The sequence below is a fragment of the Phalacrocorax aristotelis genome, chromosome 11, assembly GCF_949628215.1.
Source record: "Phalacrocorax aristotelis chromosome 11, bGulAri2.1, whole genome shotgun sequence".
NCBI classification, from domain to species: Eukaryota; Metazoa; Chordata; class Aves; order Suliformes; family Phalacrocoracidae; genus Phalacrocorax; species Phalacrocorax aristotelis.
Window position 1 is genome coordinate 12,732,315 of NC_134286.1, and position 27,116 is coordinate 12,759,430.

General features: G+C 41.0%; 1 long non-coding RNA gene across 1 annotated transcript; it reads right to left on the reverse strand.

The window, feature by feature from the left end:
* Nucleotides 1–811: 811 nt before the first annotated feature.
* On the reverse strand, nt 812–20,838 carry LOC142063109 (uncharacterized). Its single transcript, XR_012662637.1, has 4 exons — nt 20,116–20,838; nt 17,223–17,339; nt 14,688–14,837; nt 812–1,418 (listed from the first exon to the last, which is right to left on the reverse strand). It is a non-coding gene; the product is annotated as an uncharacterized LOC142063109 (long non-coding RNA).
* Between the last annotated feature and the right edge of the window lie 6,278 nt (nt 20,839–27,116).

Below are 27,116 nucleotides of genomic sequence, written 5' to 3' on the forward strand. Positions count from 1 at the left end.
CATAAATTCTAGCTGCTATGAGTGAATATTTCTCATTAGAAGCGTGTGGAATAAAAAGAAAGACCTATTGCTTTGGTGTTGCACATTCTTAGTTATTTCTGCATAGGTGAAAGAGCCCTGGACCATTGCTGGGGATCCAGGATGCTGCTCTGGTTAGTTTAGCTACTGCTATGAATAGTGGAGCTAAACTCTACGACCTTAAAAAGAAGTTGCCACTACCCCAATTGCTCCTTCAGCTTTGAGGCACTGAAGTGCTTCAAGCCAACACAAGCCCCTTGATGGTGAAGAGAAAATAGATGCACAAGAGATGCCTGCCTTTGTGTCTACTGATTTTTCTAATCTTCTAGTGATGCCTTTATTGGAATTTCCATCTGGCAGGGCTCTTGGATATGTTGTCAGCAGGGAGGACATGCTGGTCAGTAACCTCCGTGTCCTGGACACAAGTGCTTCCATCTGCACTACTGGAATCAGGAGGGAAGGAATGATGCCAGCACAGAGAGTAGCTGGAGCAGCCCAGCTCCCTTAGGAAAGGAAATAAAAGGAGCAATGTGGAAATACCACAGGGTAATAAGGGTTTGCCTGTCCCCATAGCCACAAAATCCATAAGCCTACACTCTGGGCTTTCCCAAAGGGACATCGTTGCTGAATCTTGTCAGGTTCATCTCCTGTCATTGGCTCAGATCAGTTATCCTGGCCTCTTCACAAATGTTCTAAAATCCTGAATTATTGACCACATTCACATAGATGAGTGCTATTCCCTGATCTGACTGAAAATGGATGAAGATTTATAAGAAATCAGATAGAAAAAACCAAATTGCTACTTTTGGACTTAAGAAAGAAAAAATTTTCAGTTTATTCAACTAATTTCATCCAAAGATGCTACAGAAAACATCCCAAAGAATACATGTGCTGTAGACCATATTTTCGTAAAAATCACTTGTCCTTTAACTTTGGCCCACAGAACAACTCTGTCAGCCAGATAAATAAAACCTTGCTTGGAAACTAACATTTCTAAAAGCACAGAGGGGAGAAGCATCATCTGAGATCCACAACTTTCAGAGACAGCTAAGGGCCTGTGCAAATCCTGTGTAGCCTTGCGTTGCTGTCTCCTTTGGTCACCTTTGCTGTGTCACCTTTGCTCAGTGTCATGAATATAGTGCTCCAAGACATCTTGTTCCGTAGTGTTTCTGAGCATCATTCTGTAATTTTTTGTCTGGCTGGGAGTTTTGCTAGTTTCAGGTGAGCGGGAGTGGTGGTGCAAGGGAAGCAGCGAGATTACGATCCTTCTGGCAAAGACAGCTCTTAGTTTGGCTCATCTGCATTGTCGAACCACCAATGCACTGCTCATGTTTTGGTCCATACAGCTGCTCTCCAAAGCTGTCACCTACTTCATATGATCCTGGCTGTAGCACAAGAGCCTGGGGAAAATGCAAACTTTAGGTTGGGATTTCAGAATCCCTTCTTATGAATAAATCCAACTCCTTTACCCTTGAACTAGTAACCTTTATATCCATTATTATAAAACTATGTCATATACAACTGTCTTAAGGAAAAGATGCATTCTGGAGCCCATAATTGGGATACATTTCATCATGGAAGACAGATAAACAAAATGTTTTCAGTTACCAATTTCATCAATAGGCAGCTAACATGTTACTAGCATGTTTTCATGAAGGACCAAACACCACTTGGGGTTGAAGGACAATTTTTACATTTGTTTTTCAGCAGGCATTTTAGCTTAAGCTATTTAAGGTGAGTGCTTTCCTAATGCATTTTGGGATTATCTTGCTTTTTGTAAAGCAGTGCAGAAGAACAGTTCTTTAATATAGTATAAAAGTGAAAAATAAATATCAGTACTAAATACTAGGTCACTCATGAGACTCAAGAGACATCTTTTTTTTTTGTATGTTAACTTACTAAACCAAGAATAGTAAAAAGCACAAAAGCACATAAATGCTCCCTTCCCTTATCAGTGGTACACACCACTACCAGAAGGACCATTTTCTGCATCAAATCATAGACCTGCAGCCTTCGTTTCCCATCAGTTTTTTCCACATGACTCTTTCTCTTGTGCTTTTACCACATTACTATTTCTCCACTGCCCATGCATGGTAGATGCTGGGGTGGTGGTCAGTTGGGTTGGGACAGCTTTCATGGGTCATCAATTCAACCTCCTGGGAAGGTGGTGGTACCTTTCTAAGGTCTCTCCTCAGCAACGGGGTGGCAGGATACCGAGGGGGCTAAGTTCTTGCTGCTGAAGCGTACACAACATTTCACACCAGAGCCTCTAACCAACCCCTTTTTGCCCCATTTACTTGCTAACTCAGTGTTAAGAGCATATACACCTTGCCTGGTTTGTCAGACCTCCTGTGTGTTTCTATGCATGACTGCTACAGAGAAGCACGGGCAGATGAGCCAAAGGGGAATGGCACAAGGTACAGACACCAACAAGGGAAATAGCAAAGATCTATCTCAGTTTTGGTTCATGAGTTCTGGCACATCTGCCCTTAAGATTTAACTGCATGTGAGTTATTTTTTCAGTAATCAGTTCTGATTTTTACAACCCAGGATTTGACTCTCTGCACAAAAGCATTTGCTTTTATTTCAATGGAAAACATACTAAAATACACTTTAACGTTGTTGTAGATTTTTTTTTTAATGGCAAAACATTAGGTAATTAGGGAAATCATGCACCATGCCATGTGGAGGCCTCCTGACAAATACAACTTTGGTGGCCATGACCCTGGCCAGAGGAAGAAGGCTGTGATGTCACCTCATCCCCAAGTCCCAGTTTCACGGGTAGTATCTCTGAAAGGAATTGTCTAAAGGAGATTGTTCCTTATGAAAAGTTCACATGATGGAGTCTGAAGGGCTTGTTTCACTTGAAGCCCAGCAGGACAGAGCTGTTTGGAAAGAAGCATTCAGTGTGTTCTGTTTTGCTGAAAGCTGTCACAGTGAACAAGTACTTAGCAAACAGCATGAACAAGGATTTGAACTAGAAAACTAGCAGGGCCCTGACAACATTGTAATAGTGGGCTTGTCTGTTCAGAGCCTGTACAATGACGCATGGGGGCATGAGAAGGAAAACAGGAGAATTAGATTTTTGTATTTTTAATTTTTTAAAATGTGACAGTTTATCATTTCTCTGAACCCGTCTGTATTATTGTGGTTGCCTTTGGCATCACGGGGAGGGAAAAGCATCCTGGCGAGAAGGGGCGCAGGGCAGAGGCACAGCGCACAGCCCAAAGGGTGAACTGATTGATTAACTAACAGTCAGTTCTTTTCCTATTGTCCTGGTTTGTAATGTTTTTACTTCTGTTATGATGGGCTGACTGTTTAAGCTGTCGCTCTTTACATCTCTAATCCATATTTAGCAGTGAACAAAAGCTGTCTGAATCCCGGTCCAGACGGAAGGAGAACCTGCCACTCCACACCTTTGAAAACAAGGTGCTCTCAGCCAAGCACCTAGCTGCTGACACCACACAGGTATAGGAGACTAACACCTGTTAAAGGCTCCCCTCCCTCTCCCATGTCATACAACAGACTACTGAAGGCAGCACAACATTAAGAGACATCTAATGAGTAGGAAATCAGGATAGGATAAACAACAATTCTCCTTTTAGTTTTACATACTACAACCACATCCTTATTTCTAAAGCAAACCTCAAACACAAAATAATGACACCTTTCACCATGATTATGATGACAGTTGTCTAGTTCGTGACAAGAAGAGTTTCAAAAGCTGTCATAAATAACTTTTTATTTATCACTTCTAACATGTTGTGCATTTTCCTAGACGTGGAAAGTCCCTAACTGGTGTCCATCTTTGCTACAGAGGACTAACAGTCCCTTCTTCAGGTTGCCTTCTACTAAGCAATTTACACAAAACGCGTTTCCCTCCTTCCCTCTACAAGGACAGAGGACATGCAATGTTTAAGTGCAGATCCCAGCACAGCACCCACCTCTTTCCTTACAGACTTCAGCAGGCTCAGGATGAAAAGCACTTTTCTAGCCTACAGGAAAGCCTGTCGATTTTATGAGGTCCTGGGATCTGTTCCTGGACCTGCCGTTCATTCCCTTCACGTTCTCTGAAAACCTCTGGTAATGGTTTGTGGAAAGAGCACTGGTGGAAGAAAATAGAATGAAGAACCACCTGCTCTACTGAAGCTATTCCCGGAGAACCTGATCCTAGGAATACATTCACTGGTAAAATGGATCAGAGGCACTACTTCTCCATTCATGGTCAGTTACAGTATTATTGTTTCTGTCTGTAAATCAGGATCTTAATTTATAAGGCCAATAGACATTGCTTTAGAACTATTACAAAGATTATTTTGTCTGGCCTCCTGTCTCAGTGTGGCCCATATGCTGTACATAGTAAATCTTGGCATCTGAGGAATATCTGTAATCTGAGGCTTCCAAAACCTTAATGCTAACATTAAGGACTATCCAGAGTTGCAAAGACAGGAATGTTTTTTAGTAATTCACATCATTTCTGGGTAAGTTCTCCACTAAGCCCCTCACAACTCTGCTAAATGGCTAGGTTTAGAATAAGTGGTATTCCAGGGAATCCAGAATTGTGACCACCAAAGTGACAAGTCTGTGCTGGCTTTGTCCAGAACTCAGGAACATGTTTTACCACTTTTATGATACTGCAAATGTATTATTCTCTAACAATTGTGCGGGTGCCAGAGCAGGGGCACAGGCTGCCCAGAGAGGCTGTGGAGTCCCTTCCCTGGAGACATTCACACCCCGCCTGGATGCGGTCCTGTGCCCCTGCTGTAGGTGTGCCTGCTCAGGCAGGGGGTGGGACGAGATGATCTCCAGAGGTCCCTTCCAGCCCCTACCATTCTGTGATTCTGTGAAACATGTAAACTGGGTATCAGGTGTTTCTTCAGGCTCAAAAATATCTTGTGGGATTGAACTTAGTCCAATGATACTCAAAGTTACTATCTCCCTCTGATATCCGCATCCTTTGATCCTGGTAACTGTATTACGAGTTTCTTATCACTATGAGTAAAACAGAGCTTTTTTCAACAAAGGAAGTCTCTGTTGCAAGGAGACCAATTATGAACAAACTCTTCTCCCATTGATTTTTTTAACTGCACCCTGAACCAGATAGCAAGTTTTCATTATGAAAAAGAGAAGTGATCTTCCCCTCTTTTTCTTTGCTTTCCAGCCCAAATCTCTCCTTTCAAGTATACTACAGTGCAGAAGTTTGAAAGAGAAAGGACTAGGCTTTTTCAAAATTGCCAGCATTATTTAAGGACTTGTAAAACTTATAGCCCAAATGCCTACTCAGAATAGTTTTGCACAGAAGCCATTTTGCCCTACCTGCGCTGTTCCTTGCAGCATTTGTAACACCACAAAGAGGACGGCAGCTACAGATCTGCTGCTAAAACTGTTAGTGATCCATCTGCCTCCCTAGAAAATAACACCAGCAGCAGGATTTTATATCCTTGCAAATCATGGGAAAAATATATTGTTTCTCCCATTCTTCACCCCCACAGACAAACCATATTACTTGCCTTTAAGCTGTTCTCTTCCCAGGCTAGTCTATCTTTAACCCATGCACTGTTTGAAACTAAAATACAGAGCCCCTTTCATGCGGGTAGGGATGTGTTCCTGCCAGGCCCCAGTGTTCTAGGGAATTTGCCAGATCCCTCAATAATCTGATCCTCTGCCTGTTGGCTCCAATGTTCAGAGCTGGCTCTTTGGTCTGAGTTCTCCCAAAACAGGATCTCCATCCCCTCCCATATCATGCTTTCCCTTCTGCTGTCAGTAGGACTGTCAGCCCCTCCACCCTCCAGACAACATAGGGATATGCAAGAATGAAGGATTTCTATTTGCAGAGGTCCATTTAAGTTTTCTGGTGCTTACAGCACTGCAGTAAATGCATTGGGTTTTATTCCTACAGCACAAAATACCCTTCTTGGGGCTGCAGGAAGCCAGCAGAAGTGACAGGAACGAGGAGAGGGAAAGTCATGTAAAAGATGACCCAAACAGGGACTGGGAGGGGACAAGGTACAGCTGTGCTGCACTATACTGCGTCACCAATCACTGTTAGGCACACCTTGCCCTAGATGGGGAAGTCAGCTGTACATACCGGGCTTAATGGACAGAGATAAGTCTCCTACCCTCTAGGGTAGCTGCTTGGGTGAGAATTAGAATTTAGGCCAATTAATCATTATGAACATTTCTAACTAAACAGTCTATGCCAGCAAGACTGCAATAGTGCCAACCTGAGGGAGAGGAGGGAGGCTTCACCCTGTTTAGCTGTTATATCACGACACAGACACAGTGGCTGGAGAATATTGCTGCTCCAGACAGTTATTGGCCATCTGACAGACTTCCCTTGCAAGCTCTTGTTCCTTCTTCCAACCAAAATGAACAGATTTTGCAGAAAAGGAATGTAATTTTAAAAGCCCTGAGTTAATCAAATGCTTTAAAAACACAGTGCTTGTGATACAATGGATCAACTTTGTCCTGGGTGTCAGCCCATTCACTCCAACAAGCTTACACCAGAGATGAATTTGCCCTGGTGCCTTTGTCAATAAAATTCTGGATTAAAAGAGACCCTATGCAGAGCCGGTCCCAGAGGTAATTGCTAGTTAATCAGCCAATTAACTGACCCAACGAGTAGGAAAAGAGGAAGGGGGAGTAAGGGGGAAAACAAATCAGTCAAGGTATGGTAGAACGTAATTCTTTAGGAGTTAATATTAGAAACCTTTTCAAAGGGATTACAGCCTACCTTGACTCATTCCCCCTTCTTCTTTCCTTTTTCTCTTCTTCCCAATTTGTAATTGTTGGTTCCCCTAATTGGCTGATTAACTACTTATTACAGACAGAGCTGGAGGTATGTGGATCCCGTTAGCCACGGAACTTGATTTCATCTAGTGAAGCAAGGCTGAATGCAGCAAAGCATCTGATTGGGACATTTTTCTCCTACCCAGGCTGATGGCATTTCATTTGAGAAGATTCTTTTTTACATTAGCTTCTATTTAATTTATTTAATACTACAAAGAAAGGGAAGGATTTTTTTTTAAGTCTGTTATGCAAACAAACGTTTTTAGCCACAGAATCAGTATCCCTCAAACTAACCTATTTACTGTTCACTGATACATTATCAACACTATCAGGATATTTTAATGAATGAGCTGTTACAGCTGCTTGATGTTACAATAATAAGTAATGACAATAGAATTAGCCTCTATTTTCCTTTGATAGTGTTACCAGGCTGATTTCTACCAGCAACAATCCAAGGAGATGCGTCCTAATGGTGAAAAGGGCAAGCTGAGAAAGTTACCCTGATTTCCTCTCCTTGGAGTTCTGTGGCAGAAAAGAGCAGAGCTCACCCTCGCAGTTGCTGGCTTCACATAAGATTTATGGTAGGTCAAAAGGGAGGTACCAGTCTGTTTTGGTACATCCTGAAACAGCACAACCAAGGAGGAATTCAAAGTTGCTCTCTGAAGCTTCAAAGAGGAGTTTTGCTGCTTGTTCAACATAAAACAAATCTTATAGCATCTCATTAATGCACTTTTTCCAGCATCATGTAGGCAGAGATGGAGCTGCTACCCTTAAAACAATGACATCATAGCTAGACAGGGCACTAAGTCTGACCTCTCTAAAACAATAGCTATCAATGCACGTGGCTGCACATACGCAGTCTATTTTCTAAAGCTGTTGGATTGTTTTGGTCACTCACTCTTCTGTGTAGATAGTGAATAATATTATTTTTCTCTCCTCATTGCTTGGGCAGCAGGACCCTGTGCAAAGCAGCAACTCCTCTGAGTGTGATTGTCCAGGGACGTGGGCACAGAATGGGGTCCTAACGTAGCCTCTATTGCATAAGCCTCTTCTTCTAATTCCACTTCTCTCCTTCAGCTTCAGGAGAGAGTTTGGGATTTTAGTTCTATTTAATATTTGTGACGATTCATTCCTCCTACCCCTCTTTTCTCCCTTAGCAAAAGAGCAGGCTGAGCCTGGGCAGCCCATCCTCAACTGCATGTAAATCACAATCTGATTAGGAAGTGATATATTCATCTCTAACTCCTGCATAAAAGTTATTCAAGTATTTTGACAAAATAAGTGCTGTTTACTTTATACGTTTTCTGCTAATTCTAAAGATTTCTGCAAACCTAAAGGATCTCATGGAATTTACAGGCTTGTGACTTTGCTATTGAAAGTATAAAAGCATGCTAAATTAAGTTGATTTGCCTGTGAAAGAAACACGTCCATTATTCATGTCAGGGCCCTGTCACATCAAGTTGAGGGAGTGAAGAAAACCCTCTTTTTATCAACGTTTAGAAGCAAGGAAAAAACCAACCATTCAGGGACTGAATTTCAATTGGGAGAAAGTCAGTCTGAAAGCAAGGTTAAAAAAAAAAAAAAAGCTGGGGACATGTCTAATGTTGGAAATCAGCAACGGGTGGGTTGATTTAACTTTGGCTGGAATCTTTCAAACAGAAAGCCAGGATGAAACTTAAATTAGCTAGTACACAGAGTCTCAATGTCTCTCGTGTAAATTTGTCAAAAGTAGTTAAGCTAATTTATATTTAAGTCTTTCCAGACCCCTTTTTTCTTGGTTGGTTCCAAATAATGATAAAAATTGTTGAATAGATAGAGTGTTGCATTTGTGTACTATTAATATTTTTATCCACTGGGGATCACATGATTTAATTCTTATTAGCAGACAACATGTAGGGTTTTTAAAGTCTGATTAGCTGACAGAAAAAAATGAAAAAAAGATTGGTTTCGATATGGCTGTTCTATGGCTGTGCGTGTCTGTAACGGGGGGCTGACAGAATCAAAAATACTCAGGATGGTTTCCTGTCCACTGTAAGACACACCTATTACTACATGTAATGTAGCCAGAAAATCTGGGCTGATTTTTTGATGACATAGTGTGGTAGGTACAGACAAAATAAACGGCACATGTGTACATGCCATTTTTTAAATAAAAAAAATAATAATTTGCAGTCTACTAAACTGTTCCAACATATATAGTTAAAAGAGAAACTGTAAGGGGAATTGTTTTGTACACTGAAATTCTTCTCGTTGCCTGATGATAATTTCTCATGTCGCTTGCTTATTTAGCAAAACAAAAAGCTTACAGTTCCTTCTCACTACAGTTGTTTTTTATAAGCTTAAAACCAGCATGTTAAGTGGCATTTCACAGTCTTCTCCTTAAAGCCTAATTGGTTTAGACTGGACACCTTAGCGATATTCTTTGAAAGAAGCCCAGTTTTTATGTCGCTGACATTATTATACTGTACAAAGGGTAATTCAGCAACTTGTTTGCTTTAAATCATGTTTCTGGGTACCAGGCCTATACATCATTTCTGCATGAGATTTGTTTTCCTACCTTTTGTCTTTGCCTAACCTCGGAGCCCTTGGGTTAACATGTTTTCTGCCTTAAAGCTCTTATCTGAAAGACACTTTACCACCTCATCCAGGCACTCTCTCATGCTTCCCAACTTCAAAGTCTCAAGCTGGGAAAGCAAATCTAAGTCCCAAATGCTGGACTCTGTGGCTTCTATAGGACCCTCTGCTAAAGTTAAGTTCTTGTCTTTAATTGAATATTGCAGCCAGTGTAAATAGGAGTTAGTTTGGGGCAAGCTTGCCACAAAAGGAATTACTTAGTGGAGTGGCCGCATTGGGGTAAACAGAGAGGATAAAAAAAAAGAAAGAAAAAGAGAAAGAAAGAAGCCAGAGGTAAAAGAGAGAGGCATTGTACTGTGGAGGTAGCATCAAGACAAGGATTAATGGCTAGAGGAATTGTATTCTGTGTGCTTTCAGCAACATTACAATCTCCCAAAAGTAAGTGTTACTAATAAGCGGGCCAGTAAAGAAAGGCTAGTGTATTAAGGGAAATGGAAAAATCAGGCTCTGTAAATAACAGAAGATTTTCATCTTCTGTAAAGACCAAGCAAAGTGTTGCTTATGTGTTTATTTTCAGTACTTAGCTATCAGCTAATCATCAGCTAATGAAGTTTGTTGTTTTATGGAGTTGACAAGTGATGGGAAGCGGTACATACATACCACGCAGGTTACATCTTCTGCCAACTTCAGTTACTTCCATGTACCCACAATTTACTTATTTTATAGTATCTAGCTGGTAAGGAGAAACCCAGTCTGCGTTTCACTGTTGATATATTATCCTGATCTAATAGTGAAACCCAAGCAGCCACGCTGGAAGCGTGCCAGGCCCTAACACACCAGAACAGGGAGAGTAGTGGTGGTGGAAAGGAGGGCAGGATCCCTTTTGAATGCTCAAACCTCTGCTGCTCTGGGATTATGGTGTTGATACAGGCTCACACAACATTATCAGATCTTCGCGGTAAGTCAAAAAGACACAGCAAGAGAAAGCGAGGAGAAGCCAGTGTGTTCCCCTCCTTTCTCCCACTCCCAGGAGTGGGGGTCAGTTGGTTTTTTTGCTTGTTGGACTCCCTGACGCGGCTCAGTGAATGGTCAGACAAGCAGCAGCATTGGCAGAAGGAAGTGGATGAGAGGAAATAAGATCTCCCTTTTCATTGGGAGCTACAGTTTTAGTAACTTAGCTGTGTTATGGAACTGAACCGAGACTTACTAAATTTGGGCTCAGTTCATAGTTCCTTTACTAACACCCCAAGTCAACCCAAATATATTGTTTGATATCTTAATGATAGGATTCTCTGCCCACAAAACAGGAAGAATAACTTTTTGTTTTCTTCTAAATTCCTGACTTTTTCTATATAACCCCATGCACAGTATGGACATTGTCTTCATGGGAATCCATTCAGCAACTGTGATACATCCGTGTAATAAAATGATTACTATTAAAATGATTGCTCAAGCAAACATACTGACCTCTGCCTTCGGTAGATCACTTATGTCATGCGTCACATCACTCCATAACGATGGAAACAGTTCAGCTGTGGAAACCCTCGATATTCTGATAAGTAACAGTATGGATAATATCGGGCAATCAGACTGTTCCACTGCTATCAGTGCACCTACTGTTGGCTTTGTTGTTTTTTTTGTTTTGTTTTGGGTTGGTTGGGTTTTTTTGATAATTCATAGTTCATCATATTCAAAAGGAAGTTTTGAATGGAAGCTAATGGAACCAGAGTCTAGTGGCAGTATAACTGAGTTTGTTAATACGTAATGCAGAATTACAGGAAACTAACGGGATTCAGTAAAATATATTTCACAAGGTTTTTTCGTGTTACATAAGCTATTTTTAATAAGATATAGAAGCTGTGACTTTAAGAGCGCTGCTGATACAAAACAGAATCCTGCTGTTTTAAAGTAGGAAATTGCATTTGTTTCTACTAATTTTTCAGTGGCTTACAAATTGCGTCGATTCAAAACTCTCTCAAAAGTTTCTGCAGTATGAATCCATTGGATGCGTCTGTGAGAAACCGAGCAGATTAAAAATTCAAAATATATCCTAACTATCCACATAAACTAACTTAAAAATGCCATTATTTTTAAGAGTTTTAAAATTACTCAGCCAAGAATTCAGGAAGTCCTCTTTCAGTTTTTCCTCTTGGACTTTGATATTTGCCTATTTTTTAACTTTTTGTTTTTAATAGTATTTTCCTTTTTTTATTTACTGTTCTGTGAAATAATTGAATTGTGCATAGTGTGAGACTCTTTCCACGGGTGCACAAACACAAATGCCATACCTTTTAGACTTGGATCAAAATGAAGTCAGAGAAAGAAAACACTTAGCTTGAGACACTGCCCATTTTTTATTCCACTTACAGTACACACTTGAGAAGTTTTCATGTTCATAACTCAATGTCTCCAGCGCACCATACCTCTTAAAGATATGCAAGTTCATTTCAGCATTTATCTGCTCTTTTCTCTTCAGGAGTTCGACTGTTTTTCCGCCTGATGGTTAGAATGAATTGAATATTTTGAACTCATCCATCAGATTTGGAAATGATCCCTGAATTGATGAGAGTGTTTAACAGTTAATTGAACATTTCTGTTGTGAACTTTCATTGTTTTGAAGTGCAAAAACACTGTGCCCAGGAATGTGGACAAAAAAAAAGGGGGGATCCATGGCACATTCTTGCACCACAAATATTTTTATCCTCTAGAGAGCAGCAGGCATTTAAATAACTGGGGCATCACTCTGGTCTCGCTCTTGGATATGACGAGGAACAGTGATCTGAAAAGGACTTTCACAGGACCTGAGGGCTCCCATGTTCTGTAGCAGGAAGTAATTCCACATTTTTCAAATCCATGTTTTATTTGTGCTCGTCTCACACAGACTGACTTCCCCAAACATAGAGTTCAGCTGCCTAACTGCTACCCATGCCCATGCAGGACAGATGTTCCTAACAGCAGCCTGAAATGTTGGTCTGCCTGGCTGACACGCGTTGGCAAATAGCTCATTACAGGTAAGTACAGGTACAACACACACATTCTGCAGCCGGCAAGGCTTTCCAAAGGGACCTATTGATGCCAGTAAATATTTAGTTGTTTATTAATGTAATGTAATCTGATATCCCACTGTCTTAGATGACACTGAAAATTCACACCTGCAACCAAGGAAACAACAAAGGAATCTGGATTTTTTCTTCCTCCTTGAGAGTCATGAAAAAAATCTTTCAGTTCAGTTTGCTCCATTATAGCACTTCAATTAAAGAGAAGTTATTTTTCTCCATTCTGAAACTCCACCAAATTGCTTTATTGTACTTCACCTTTCTTCTTTTCACTGACTTTTGTACAATTTTTTAAGAATAAGGCTTGAATTTCTCCTTCCATCTACGGCAAGACCTTAACTCAGTGTCACTGCTTCCTGTCATCTATGGCACCCAGCAGGACATTAGCAGCGTGTCCCACCTCCCAGACCACCTGTGCCAAACTCCACTGCCTCTTAACAAGGACCTCAAGACCACACTTTCCTCCTTGTGCCTCTCTTAGACCATGATGCTTTTCCACTGCAGAGCTGCCTACTCTGCTTCACTGACAAGCCTAATTCCCTAATTCCTCTTGACCGGCTCCCTTTATTTAGTAGCTTTATTTTTTTCAACACCAAGATCATTCCTCTGTGCTAGATGGTTAATTAACTCTCCTCCCAGGTTCTCCCGGCTCCCACGGTGCGAGAGGTCTGGCCTCAGTCCTGCAGCTCAGGCTAAGTAGTCACGTCCCCCATCCCTGTGAGGTGGAGGTCTGGGCTCAATTTCCTCTGGAAGATTTCAAAACAAAAAGATTTCTTTCTAAACTATATTTCTCCCCCACTGTGGGAAGCTGCTGAACATAGACTTTGTATTTCCAGGGAGGTTAACATTTTTTAGCATAAATTCTAATTCAGGACAAGCTCTGCTCAGCACCAACTGCATAAAAGGCACTTGGCCCAGGGCTTGCTGTGCATTTAAACCAGTGCTAACAGCCACATCCCCCTCTTCATCCTGGGTTCCTTGTTCCCCCTTCATGTATGCGCCTATGCCATGACAGCACAGGCATCTGTGCAGTTCTGTGACGAACCAAGCTGTGAAATTTATCCAGCTGAAAGAGGATTTGCTTTTGCTGGGCTACTTTTCAGCCAGTCTCAGTTGATGATGTGGCTCACAAGCACGGCAGCCAGACAAGAGGCGGAAAAGAGCAGCGGGGACAAAGGGTTGCTTTTCTGCAAGAGTCACTGCTGAATCTCTGCAGAGCACTCACCTCCTGAAGGATCAGCGTTAAACCAGGCATCCTCAGAGGTAACTGTGCTTATTATGGTCCTCATTTGCTTTCAGATGTTGCAAACACCAGTTGCAACAGATACATCACAGGTATACCACTAGCAATTTGAAATTCATACACACGCAGATCAAACCATTCCCAGCCCCTGGAGTCCCTCCCATTACGTGCAGAGATCTGACGATGTTAGTTAATATCCTGGTGCAATGCACACGCATAAGTGCACGACAGCTCAAAACACCCCTTGGACAGCGTCAGAATAATTTCCAATACATTACCAATGAGAACAGACCCGTGCAAATAGGTAGGGATAGTTTGGAGGGGATGAGATTCTGTAGTACAGCAATTTTCTGTAAGCTTGAAACACAAACATTCTCTTTATTGTACTGCAGTCAGCTCTATCTGGCTAAACTGTATGTCCCTCCAGGTGTTAGGAGGTTTTTCAAGTTAAAAAAAACGGTATTATTTTCGGATTTTCCCTATTGTCCATCCCCTTTTCTCTTCCTGATCTTCGCCAGGAGCAGCACCGCCCGAAGTCACCCCGCAGCGCTGGGCCCGGGGAACGGGCGCGTTGCCCCCTGCTCCCTCTGCTGTACATGCAGCAGAAAAGCAAGCTCGGAGGCTGCCTCCTGCCTCGCATGACCTACTGTTTTCTTATCCTTCAGCACACGGGCTCGCTGGTGCCACTCCTCTAGCTATCTCATGTTTCAGTATGTATGGTTCTGTAAGGAACGTTTGGGGGATATTCAACCAGGATTTGATAAAATCACCAGAAATTTCATATCAGGTGTGTACATGCACATCCCTGGTTTGAATACATACACAAGCAGCGTAGAGAGCTTTAGCCTACCCGAGATGGTTGGCTAAATGTAGAGTTATCAACAGGGAAAGAAGCTTTTTAACCATGTTGAGATGTCTGTGGGAATCACATTTCCAGCTTCAGTGGAGTGAAGAGGAGGAGCGCTTTGGAAAGACTTTGCCCAGTGAAGTCTGACTGACCAACTTACCAAGGCTTACTCTTGCTGCTTTATGCCCACGCTGGCTTATGGCTGAGACTGGAAACTCCTCAGAGCGGCGAATGCCCTCCAGCCCTTGGCACACCGGGCCTTTAAATCTGAGCTGCGTCTTTCATAGCACCAACAGCAAATAGAATGAGCCTTAAGTAAGGAGCAAAAGCAGAGATGGCAAGTTCATCAGTTGGAAGTGACAGAAAAAGGGAAAGACAAGGGTGGGAGGGAGTTTCTAATCAGTCACAGGCCAACAAAGATCGACTGAAGTGATGCAGCTGCACAAAAAGGCAAAGGTGAGCCCAGGACCCAGTTGGGGTGGGCTGTTCACTGGCTGTAGGGAGGGACTGATACCACCACACAGGGCACCACTGCAGCCTCAGCAGATATAAACATGCCAAGGCCTCTTTAAGAAAGTGGGATCCAACCTAAATCCAGTGCAAAGAAATTAGAAAATAAAAGCAGACAGCTTTATGCAAGGAGTTTAAAAGAACTTCCTGCAGATTAAAACTGAAAAGGGGTACAAATTGTTTTTTAAAGAGAAACCATGGGTAAAAATAAGGGAGAGCAAAGGCTACTTCAGCTGAAAGACAATCTGAGCAAACCCAGATTAACTGCTTGTGAAGAGTCACAGGGCGTAGGGAGCTAGCACTCCATCCCCAGAGAAGCACCCTCATTACTGTGGTCATTCATTCTTTCTCTTTTTCTGGTCCTGGGAGTTTTCACTCCTTTCTGCCCCTGGCACTGCTTCATTTGAAGCACTGAAGAGGAACCTTATCCAGAACAGCCTTTGGGCACAATTATGTTTGAAAACTTTCAGGATGAGGACCAGCTAAACCCAGGTATTGCATTTGTGTAAAGGCTGTGGCTGTAAGACATTGCCTGTGATCGTACGCAATGACACCAATATTTTCCAGCAGGTTTGAAGCTGCACCAGAGAACCTAAAAACAGAGTACGGTGCTGCTCAGCATTGGTGACCATCACAAGCGCACAACATCACAAGGGCAGAGCTTCTTACGCAGCATTGCTGGGTAAGGACACAGGTAGCATCAGCTTCAAGCATAATCTCGTAATGAAAAAAAAGCTAAGAGCAACAATCCTTCTCCAATTGCAGTTTCACAAATAATAATGAACAGATAAAGTCCAAGATGCTGGTTTACTCATGGTATTGTCAGTATTGGCATCCAAAAATAATGAATCCCACCATGAGGCTAGCTTAAAATTAATTCTTTCAAGGACTGCTTATAGAAATGATAAAGTTTGTATTCTCTTTTGAATCCTACTATTTCAAATACCAGTGTGTATTTTGGTGACAGGACCCAGCTTCCCTTTGCAATTGTGAATTGCTTTTAAAAAAATCTCTCGGAAAAATGCTTTGATTTCATAAGCCAGTTAACTCCTACAAGTTAACAGTAATTCTTCCCAAAATTAACACACAGTGCTTTATACCATATTGAATCTGGATACAATTTGTGAGCTAGTGACGCTAAAAACACATAACAAGAAAATCAATGCAATAATTAAAATTATAAGATTTTCATATTCAGACAGAGTGAGATTAGATGCTTTTAACTCCAACAGCTTTTCTGCTAGCGGGTCTAGAGCAGCGTGTAGGAAGAGGGCAGGAGGTGTTTTGCAAGGCTGCCTGGTAAATGCATTCCTGACACTGCTCTTCCTACCACCTAATGCAAGATACTGATGGGTGGTTATGACACAGTGGATGTGGGAATAAAGGACTTCTACGCATATCCAGGAGCTCCTATAATGACAGAGCTTCAAGTGCTGCAAATATTGTTCCAAGCCCCAGTGTTTTAACAGGCTGTTAGAGGTACTGATTACACAACAGACTACTTCAGATGCCCTTGAGATTCATATCATCTAACAAGATATGAGGCGCTGAGGGGCAGAGGGGCAGGGTTTACACAGTGATGCACTGCTCTATAGGGGCTATTGAGAGATTTGATGATATAAAGACTGTGAGCGGCTTTACAGATCATTTAATGAGAGCCTCAAAAGGTATTCTGTATCTTTATGCATATACAAATATTTACAGATCTTTTAAAGATCAAGACTGTCGTTATCAGTTTATGTGCTTATATATTGGCATTATCCAGTGTGACCTCAGGAGAGCCGATGCTCTGCAGTGGTAATGCGATGGTATGTTCAGCTCTGCTGGATCTCCATAGAGTGGGCCTGGAATGCATTGGTGAACAATACCCAGGACTGCACAGAGCAAAGAATGAAGGGCAGCAGAGTTTGATAACCACATTAAAGCACTACCAACATCTGTTCAAGCCAAAGACAACACTATCTCCAGGAATTAACCTTCTGAACCACTTAATCATTAACCTCCATGGAGAGAAAGTTAGACAACAAGAGCCTATTTGTCAGTAGCCCCTCAGAGAGATGCGGCGAGCAATATTTTACTGAGAACAGCGTGAGAAGGGCTTGCCCAGCTTTATAAATTTTAAACACAGAATATATTTGTGTGGGAAACAAGGAGACAATAGATGTAAATAAACAGCTGATCCTACCTTGAAGACTTTGTTCATTTATCCTGTTTAAAGTGGCTTGACTGGTTTGTCCTGCATTCTGTAACAAGATTTCCTCTAAACAAGTCGAGATGGCTCAGCTCTTACTCTGGAATATTTCTGGTTGCAGAAAGATTTACAAACATTACCATGGATGTTACAATTTTAAACTTGCACCCATTTCCCCAAGATTTCTACTGAAAAACAAATCAGGAACTATTGCTTTGAAAGAAGCAGTAGAGCTAGAGAAGCAAAGCAGTTTTGTTTAATAATTGCTTATATATACTGTTTGACACGTGAGGTTGCCCATTAAGTTATTCTGCTATAACCCAGCCAAATGCCCTCCCTTCACATGATGATGGTTGTTAAGCATTTTGTTTCTTTTGGTTTTGATTTTGTTTTTTAAAGGAGGAAAGGCTTTGGTTTCTTCAAACTACAGTACCCCACATTTGTAGCAAAACTACACTATGGTGTATTGGGGCTGACAATTTATTTCTCTAGCCCTCACATAATCATTTACCAAGGGGGTGTAAAACACTGCTACATAAGAATGATGCTGTTTAACACCCACTTTGCACCAGCCTCAGTGGCCACACAAGGTGTAGGACAATGCATAACAAGGGCCCATATGTCTGCTTAGATATTGCCACAGTTGGAGGGGGCAAAAAGAAGAAAAAAATAAAAACGGTTGGGAAGATGACTGACTGAAGGGCTGCAAACAGCAATCTGCTCTAAACCAGGAGTTATATAATAACAAAACTGGGTTATCCCAGGAACGGGCCAAGGTCTCAACCCATCAGTGCAGGGAACAGGAAGCAAGTTGCAAGGGAAAAACCACTTGATTAAAGTATATAGTCCAGGTGGCAGATTGGTCCCTACTGTCCACATGGGGGACTCCTGTCTGTCACTATTTAAACTGCCATACTTAAGAGAGAATTACGATGTCTCTGTTGGAGGCAAAAGGGATGATCTAACACCAAAGGATGAGAAAGGAAGATCTCAGCCACCTGCTATTTTTTCTGGGTTAGCTTTCTGTTGATCAGCAAGTTGAAGTGACTCATTGCAGAGCCTCGTGTATGTCAGAGCCAGCACAAGGACAACATGACACAATCAGGGACAGAGAACCACTCTTTCACACAGCAGCAAGACCTTAAATCAGCTAAAACCACAACATATAACTTCCCCTTTATGTATCTGTTTACAAAGTGGACCAGTAACGTCAGCAAAAATGATCACTAATGCTTCAATTTTCAATAAATGGTAAAATGTTAACACCCTTGGTAGAAAAAACATGGTTGAATGGGCATAGAAATTGAATTACCCACTCAGATTAAGGGTCAGACTGAAGAAAGTGTGGACTGCATCTGGTCTGGAGGCACCATTCCTGCCTGTCTTCCCTTACCTGTGCCTGTCCAGACACAAGGCAGAGACACCACAGTCCAACAGTAACCTACATGTTACCTTAAGCATGAATTATGCCCCACAGCTAACCTGACCTTAATAATGTCAGTGTGATTAGTGGTGTGCTGACAAAGGAAAAAAACAAACAAACAAACAAAAAAAGCATAATAATTACCTATTTTTAAATCAGTAAAAGGTAAACAGTGTCATCTCCCCAAAGACCATCCCATTTACAAACACACTGGGAAGATCCTCCTCTGGTCAAGACATCTTAAGGAAATGTTCCTCAGACAATTAATTTCTCCAGCAGAATTATTCATCATAGTCTATACTCACACACATTGATTTCTCAAGATTTATCATGGTAATTTAATCCTTACTGTTGGTGCTCTTCAGAGACTGAGCTGCATAACTGGTTTTTTAACCACTGTCTACCGAGAAGACTAACCTGGAGCAGCAGACAAGGCACCCTCCTTTCACTTGGGTCACTGAGCTCATTAACGTGGATAATTAATTGGAGCTTTGTAGTCATCCCTTTGTACACCAACAAGCAAGTCACAGTAGCTGTAGCACCCCCTTCACCTGTGCACTCTTGCACAGGCACCTGCTGCTCATAATTAAGATCCATTGCCCAAATTTACATATCCTGATTTCTATCACTCAGCTCCAAGAGACAAAGGAAAGCATTTATTGCAGGGAAATGACAGCTCGAATTATGCTTCTTGCACATGGCTCGCCTGGGCAGCTGCCTATGCTAAGGGGCTCTCATACGAAACACCAGAGTGTTTATATTTAAAAAGTATATGTTTGGCTTGAATTTAAATCAAAGCACGTGGTGATTTCCACCTTAGGGGGATAATAGTCTTTTCATTAGATAACAGGTGTCAAAAGATGCCATAAACTTCACGGCAGGCTTTGTTAAGGCTCGGTGCTACACAGAGCTCAGCAGTGAACTTGTAGATTTCCCCCCTTCCCTCCCTGAACTGGATGTTCAAGTGTGTGCATCTGGTTTGGGAAGAGCAGCCGTCTCACAAACCACACAGTGACGACCTTACCCTTGGCTCACCTGTGAAGAGGAGGCTGACCCTTGCATCCGCAATTCAGCAAGGCTAATATGGCATGGGAGAGAGATCTACTGCGAAGGCAGTTGACAGTCTTCGAAAACACAGTAAAAAATGCCAGATATTCCTATACAGAGCAAATGGAGCATGCAGCTCCCACTGATACCTCAGAGGGACGCAACTTTTCACGTGCACAACTTTATTGCACTGGTAACATCACCTGTTCCTCAACTTTCTGAGTGATGCTAAAAACCAGAATGAATCTCCTAGTAATAGCTCAAGTTGTTCCTCACAGCATTTTTTCTCTAGGATTATTAGGTTGCTGCAATGTCCCAGGGCAAGATTCAGCTTTAATTGGAAGCCTTTTAGAGTCTTCACTGGGTTTAAATCAGTCATCCAGACGATTAAAATTATTCAAAATCTGATTTACTCACACACCAAATGGAGGCTAATCCAGAACAGCTACCAGGGCAGAACTTCACTGTCAGTGGGATTTGGATTTACAGTTTGCTTCAGTTCATTTCCAAACCTGGAATTCACATTCAATCATGTTTTCAGCTCATATTCAAGAGAAGGAATGAAATTAACACTATGTAGAACACAGTAGAGTGACTACAGAGGGCCATAGGGTGACCTCAGTACAAATATCAATGTATAATGTTAATCCAGAGTGACCTGCAGGAAGTCCAAGGGGTGCAAAACCAGATCAACAGAGACCGTAATCTGGATGAGTGTCATGATGCTCTGCCCCTGGTTTGCTTCTTAGCTGATGATCAAGAACGAAAATTGACTTTCATTTCCACTTCATTGTTTGCTCTGTGCTTTATTTACATTTTTATATGAGCTAATCTAACAAGTGATGGCTATGCTTTTTAAAGCACTGTCTCCAAATTCTCCTAGTTCTGCCTAGAAAAATGAGATGACATTCAAGACAGAGGACTCTTAAAAGTCTCATAGGGTGTCTCGGAGATTCTTTCCACATCTCCCTTTGAGAAGTATTTTCCCTTTCACTTTTTCTTTAATAAAAAAGAATAATCTAGACATAAGATGCATTTTTCTGTTTCTTGAACTTTGAAACAGATAGAGCTTGCTATTATTGGAGCTAGATACACCTGAGGTCTGATCCAGCTTGGCAGTTCCTCTTTTCATGACGAAAGCAAACATCCAGTTCTTGGCATCTGAAGAGCAAAGTTCCACACCAAGTTTCTTTCTTTAAGGGAACGTAAAAAAATCTAACATTAAAATTACCTAAAATCCTGTCTGTTTCTGAAAATAATAAAGTGATAGATATTTGATTGCTTATATCTAAGAAAAACAGAAAAGAACCTAATTTCTAATGGAATTAACAGCTACCGAACTTCATTAAAAAATTAAGACACTTTGGAACTAGACATGAAAATGGTACATTATTCCTTATCTGTGACATAACTTCAGAATACATCCATAGTAGTACCTGCTCAGCAGCCTGTGGCAAATGAAAAAGACAAAGGAAAACATTGCACTGGGAGTCATTAATTGAATTAATTAACCTAGTCACATTGTCATAAGAAGAATTTATCTGGCAACCAGCAGGAGCAGATCTCCAATCATTTCACCATGGCTTCTTCCACAGATTAACAATCACACAAGCCCCTGGCAGCTGGCTGTTAACATCGCAAATTATCAGAAATTAATTAGCCAAATGCTGTGCACCCATGTGGATATTTTTGTTTTCAAGTAAAGATTATGAAGCCCATAGCTCCTCTGATGATTTATTGAGAGAAAACATCGTTGTTTAAACAAATAGGTTGCACAGTGGCTTTCTAATGAGAGAAAGAAAAAAAGGGGGGGGGGGGGAGAACTTACAGCAAACCATAGTAACAAAAGCCAAACACTTGTAAACAGGAATTAAACAATCCACTCTGAAAACAGGGACATACACAAATTAATTCAGAAAGGTCTTTTTTTTTTTTTTGAGAATAATAATAATAATTCCTTTTGCATACTTTTCAGAATAATTAAGGTTTTTGTTTCAACTTATTAAGCTGGGGTTCAACTATTTAGAAGTACTTCTGCAACAGCTTTGTTCACCCAGACAGCAATCACTATATCACATGTGAAAACCAGAATTTTAAGGAAACTGAAAGAGCAACATGAAGCTTAGCCTTAGCATTTTCTGCAACCTCTTGTCAGAGTAACAGGCAATGTAACTATCGCACTTTGGAAAGACTCCTTTGGATACTACAGTGCTTCTTAGGAGTAGTCAAGGACTTGTCTAAAATAAAGTTTTTATCTCCATGTGATTTAAACAAAAGGAAAACAGATCCATTTTCACTAGTGGGTTTCAACTGTCCTCTTCAAAATCTCTTTTACTTCCATCTGACAGTGCTTTATTTGTATGTTTTCTATTTAAACGAACATAGAAAACTCCAGCAAGGAGTTTTTAATCACACAAAACTGACACTTCACAATCAATTGGGAAGTGTAATGCATTTATATTTAACAGCCTACAATAATCCATGTTTTTGGAGGAGCGGGGTTTATAGAATGCAAGCAATAACACATTTAGCCCACGAACGCACAGATTCATCTGGACACAGAGCTGCTGTGAGGGTAAAAGTGTGTCAGGAGGAAAGAGAAGAGGAGAAAAGGAACATCAGAGTGGCAACTAACTTTCTTTGAGGATGTATGGAAACACAGGCGGCCAGGCGGGATGTTGCTGACACTCAGTACTGAGGCTCTGTGAAGGCAATCACAGGTTTGAAATAGTATCTTGTAAAAGACCCCAAGGGAAACATGACTGGCCAGGTTATCGTTCCAGGCTAATGTGATACTCATCCCGTTGGGAGCTGCAGGCTCACGGTCTCAGGTTTCCAGTCCCTGGGGGAAGAAGAGGCTGTGAGGGTCTGTCTGAGGACAAGGCAACTCTGTGAGCTGGGAAGGGGCCTCCTGCAGCAGGTATGGATGTGGAGCTGTCCAAACACAGCCGGGCAGTGCAGGGAGAAAGAATAGGTGGTGCTCTCCCCTCTCTCAGTGAAAGCAAAAACATCTGGGCCCCTACCTGGGCCAAGCTATCCCCACCAGGCCTCCTAATCACAGGTAGGGCATGCCACAGACTCACAGCACTCATTTAGGCATGGCTGAAAATAAACCCTTTATTATGGGAAACTGGAGGTTTCCAGCATCTCATTCTATATGGGAACAAAGTCTGCATCACAGAAGCTCCTCTAAACCAGAATGCTCTGTGCCGATGCCTGTCCAAAAAATAGGGATGTTTGGAGCCAATCCATTGGCAAAGAAGGTAGCTGCCAACTTTGCTTATTCCCTATTTGCCCAGCTAGCTGGCAGGTTACTTCCACACCAGGTATGAGTTAGGAAATGTGCTTATGTGCAGGCAGCTGAAAAGTCTTGCCTGGAAAACATGTAATGTCTAGAAACCTGAAGTCATCAGACATCAACGCTTCCAGTGCTACTAAAGCAGTATTAAAAGACTGCTATTTTCTAGCATATTCCCATGCTTCTGCTAGTGGATGCACAGTTACTTGTTAACATGTGTAGCGTTCTAATTTTAAACAGCTGCTTCGCTTCCTAAGCTTGACAGGAGGCTTAGGAGATAAATACTGCAGAAGCAAAATAAAAGCCCGCTTCTTGAAAGCTGATACCTTTGCCAGGCTCAGTTTCTTGCTTCTTGAGAAGCTGCTTTATCACAGCATGAATCTTACTGTTGCATAGCACAAAGCCATGGCACAAAGCATCAACTCAGGGACTTACAATTAAGCTCCAAACACATATTTATGCAACAAAAAAGCCAATAACTTGATTTTTTGAATATTGATTTCTCATTGCCTGGCTGTAGAAACCTGAACCTTATGCCTTTATGTCTATACATTATATCTTTATATAATGTACCTATATAATGTTCCTACCTATAAGCTGTTGCCTGCTTAACTTCACCAAAAAAGAATGAGGTGCTGGGAAAAGGCTACAAGGAATAAGATGGCTAAATAGAAAAACAGAAACTAGAACCTGTGTACTTAGTTATGGGATACTTTTCTTAGGACCTGAAAACTTCTACTGACAGCATACTAATTTTGTATTATTGACTACCATAAGCATTAAAATAATCAAGATCCAACCTGCCTAAACTCTTCAGATAATTTTTACTATTATATCTTATGGTGTTTGCCTTCTTATAGACCCCTTTCAAGCATTTATCTTACAGGGCTGTCATAATGTCAAAACTACGTAACTCTTATAAACGAGTTTTTAAATAAAGCTATCAAATATCATTAAAAAAGAGAACTCCATTGCAAAAACAAGCTGTAGCTGAACTCTTCTCAGCATAAAATTGTTGGACGTTTCCAATTATGCAGCACTTCAGGAGAATTGAAAAGCACATTAAGTATAAGCACGTGTACAAGGATTTACACTATTTTTTGTGCAACAGTCTGTGTGCATGGATGCTCAGGCAAAGGAGCAGTGGAAGAAGGCTGCATTTCATCCTGACAATAACTTTAGAAGCTCTGTGAAAATTCTGTGTATCATATCTTGGGCATGGTACTGAGCCAGAAGTAAAGAGAACCACCCCACTGTAAGAAGAGCCTTTTTCCTTAGCTCTATGAAACTCCTGGTTTTATATTTGTCAGTATTCTTGTGCCAGAACTGTTTCATGTGAGCACTTTCAGGTAGAAGAAACCTTCCGCATGGATGATGCGCTGCCGTATAAAGTTACATAGGTGTCTAATTTCAAAATTGTCAAAAGCCCTCGTGCATACGCGTGCCAGCGTGTTTGTCCCTACGTTGCAAACGCACTTGTGATTTGTGTGATGAGTCTTGTGCCTCTTCAACTTCTCATATCCAAAGAGAAATAATGTTCCCAAAGTCTTTCACTGTGAAAAGACTGCAGGAACACTTTTTGTATAAGTTTTACTGTGCCCAGATGATGATAGCTTGTATTTTTTCTACATCAGAAAATCTTTCCATGTATTTTCCCCCCCCCTACCCATTATAAAACATATGCTCCTCAGTGCAATGTAAAATAAAACATGGGAAAAGACAGCAGAATTTTCAGAAAAACATGTTTTTTGTTTTCTTGCACTTTCGTGAGTGACTTGTCATGTCAAATAGTGTCAGTCACATCTGATTAGGTGACTTTATGACTCCAAGACATAAAGCTTCATGACTGATGCACCTCGATGCAATGCACTGCAAGATGACTCACCCTCTGGGAAACTTAAAACAATGCACTTTTCAGAAAGCTTAACCCTTAAAGCTCGGAGTCAAATTCCACTAGCATGTTTCCATCACAGTGATATGATAGAGGGTGACCATTGACTTAAAGGTGTACAGAAGAAGCGTGGCTTTTTAGAAAGTGGACTGATTTAGTAAAGGGTCTGAAGAATATGCTGGTGAGTTTTTGACTCGTATTAACATGCCAGACAGTGCTCAATACCCCTTATAAAAATTGTTTTCAGTAAAACAATTTTCTTGATAAATCTAGAATATTTTGCTCAAGATTCACATGGAATAAACAGGACTGATCATTCCTTTGTATCGTTTATCCGGCCTTCTGGTTTGAAAAATTATGTATTCGGGTCATACATTGCATCTCTACATTGAAGAATTACTAACAACGGTCTTATGCCTCTGCAAATACTGAGGCACTACAATTGAAACAACAGCAGGCAGTTCACAGAGTAACAATTTACAAGTCATCATGGCTTTATCGTAGCATTTTTTGCACCTAAATGAGATGTTCTGGTAAATTATTAATTGGATAATGAAAAATTTGGGGGGGAGGTCATATTAATTGCCACCTATGGTTATTACCCCCTTTTATTTAAACTCAGTGACAGGACAGAGATGCTCTAAGATATGTTTTTTGAGGAGGAACATTTTTCATGACATTTTGAAAGTAATTTACTGTTTATTTTATGCAGAAAAAAAAGACACACAAAGACACATAGTATTATTCATTACAGATTTCTGTTTTTTTCAACAAAAGCTAGTCCAGATATCTACTTGGATATAATCTAATAACACAGAAATAATTGTGCTGCATTAAAGTAATACAGGTGTTTTACCTTTAGATAGTAACACATTTCAACATTAGCTATTACCATATCATAAAGTAATATTATTTTCTTGCATTTCATGATTATTAGATCTCAAAAAAAAATCACGGTTTATCTGCACACTCTTCATTTTAGCTCTTTTACCTATTTAAAAATAATCCACCAGTAAAGAAAATGGAACAGGTTGTAATGATATTATTTTGAGAATTTCATTAGCTGTATTAAACCATGTGGTGTCCGAACAAACAAGTAAGAAATGCTACAGCAGCACTTTGCCTTAGAGCTCATCGTGAGCCACGGACACCCTCCATCTGCCACTTTGGGCCTTTCTGCGAACTTTGGGAGGCTGGACCTCTCACTTGCTAAGAGCCAGCTCCCCAGGAGAGTCAAACAACACAACACTCACTAAAAACAGACAGTAGTAACGAGGAAGGCCCAAAGCTAACCAACATTGGTTTATCTACAGCTTACGCTGTCAGACTAACTCAAAATTAAATGTTTGTGTGCCAGCAGTTGATGAAAAGTGTTTGTATGTCTGTGAGGTTTCATGGGTGACTTCTTGATTAATAAACAAGATCAATAAAAACCTAAATTACATACATCAAATGGAATAAAAGCTGTTTAAATAATAGGTTTCCACATATAATTATAAACAGGAATCAGTTTTAACAGCTGTTTCAAGTGCAGGCCCTAAGGATCTGTTCTCTGCTACTGAATATTTCTATCAATGACTTGGGGCAAAAAACCAAACATAAAAACATTACTGATAAAGAATACAGACTGGGGGAATGATAACTAAAGAAGACGAGACCAATAGTACAAAGTAAGACAGATGGCTCAGTAAATTATGCACAATGAGCAACACATGTTTCAGTAGAGCCAAATATAAAATCACAAACCTGGAAATTAAGTATTCAGGCCACAAGAACAGGCTGAGGAATCTATCTGGGGGACAGCCAACTTTTAAAAAACTGGAGTGTGGACAAAAATTAGTCTCCTGCACAACAAAGTAACCAAGGGGGCCAGTGTAACCGTGGGGTATATAAGCAGCAGAATCTCAAGGAGCAGTAGGCTATATTACCTTTTTACCTGGTATTGGTACTACTGTTCCTGAAATCGTGCACAGTTCTGGCATTTACAATTCAAAAAATTATATTGGAGAATCCAAGAGTCCAGAGAAGGGGCACATGAATGAGTAAAACATGCTTTGTGGTGAAAGACTCAAAGAGCTCAATCGGTTTAGCTCCTTTCAAAACAGATTATCTGACTCGATCATAGCCCCTACACAGTACGAAAGGAAGAGAATCTGACAGCTGATACTGATGTATTTTAGACAGAAGATGCAGTGGCTGGATATTGAAACTTGATAAATTCACATTAAC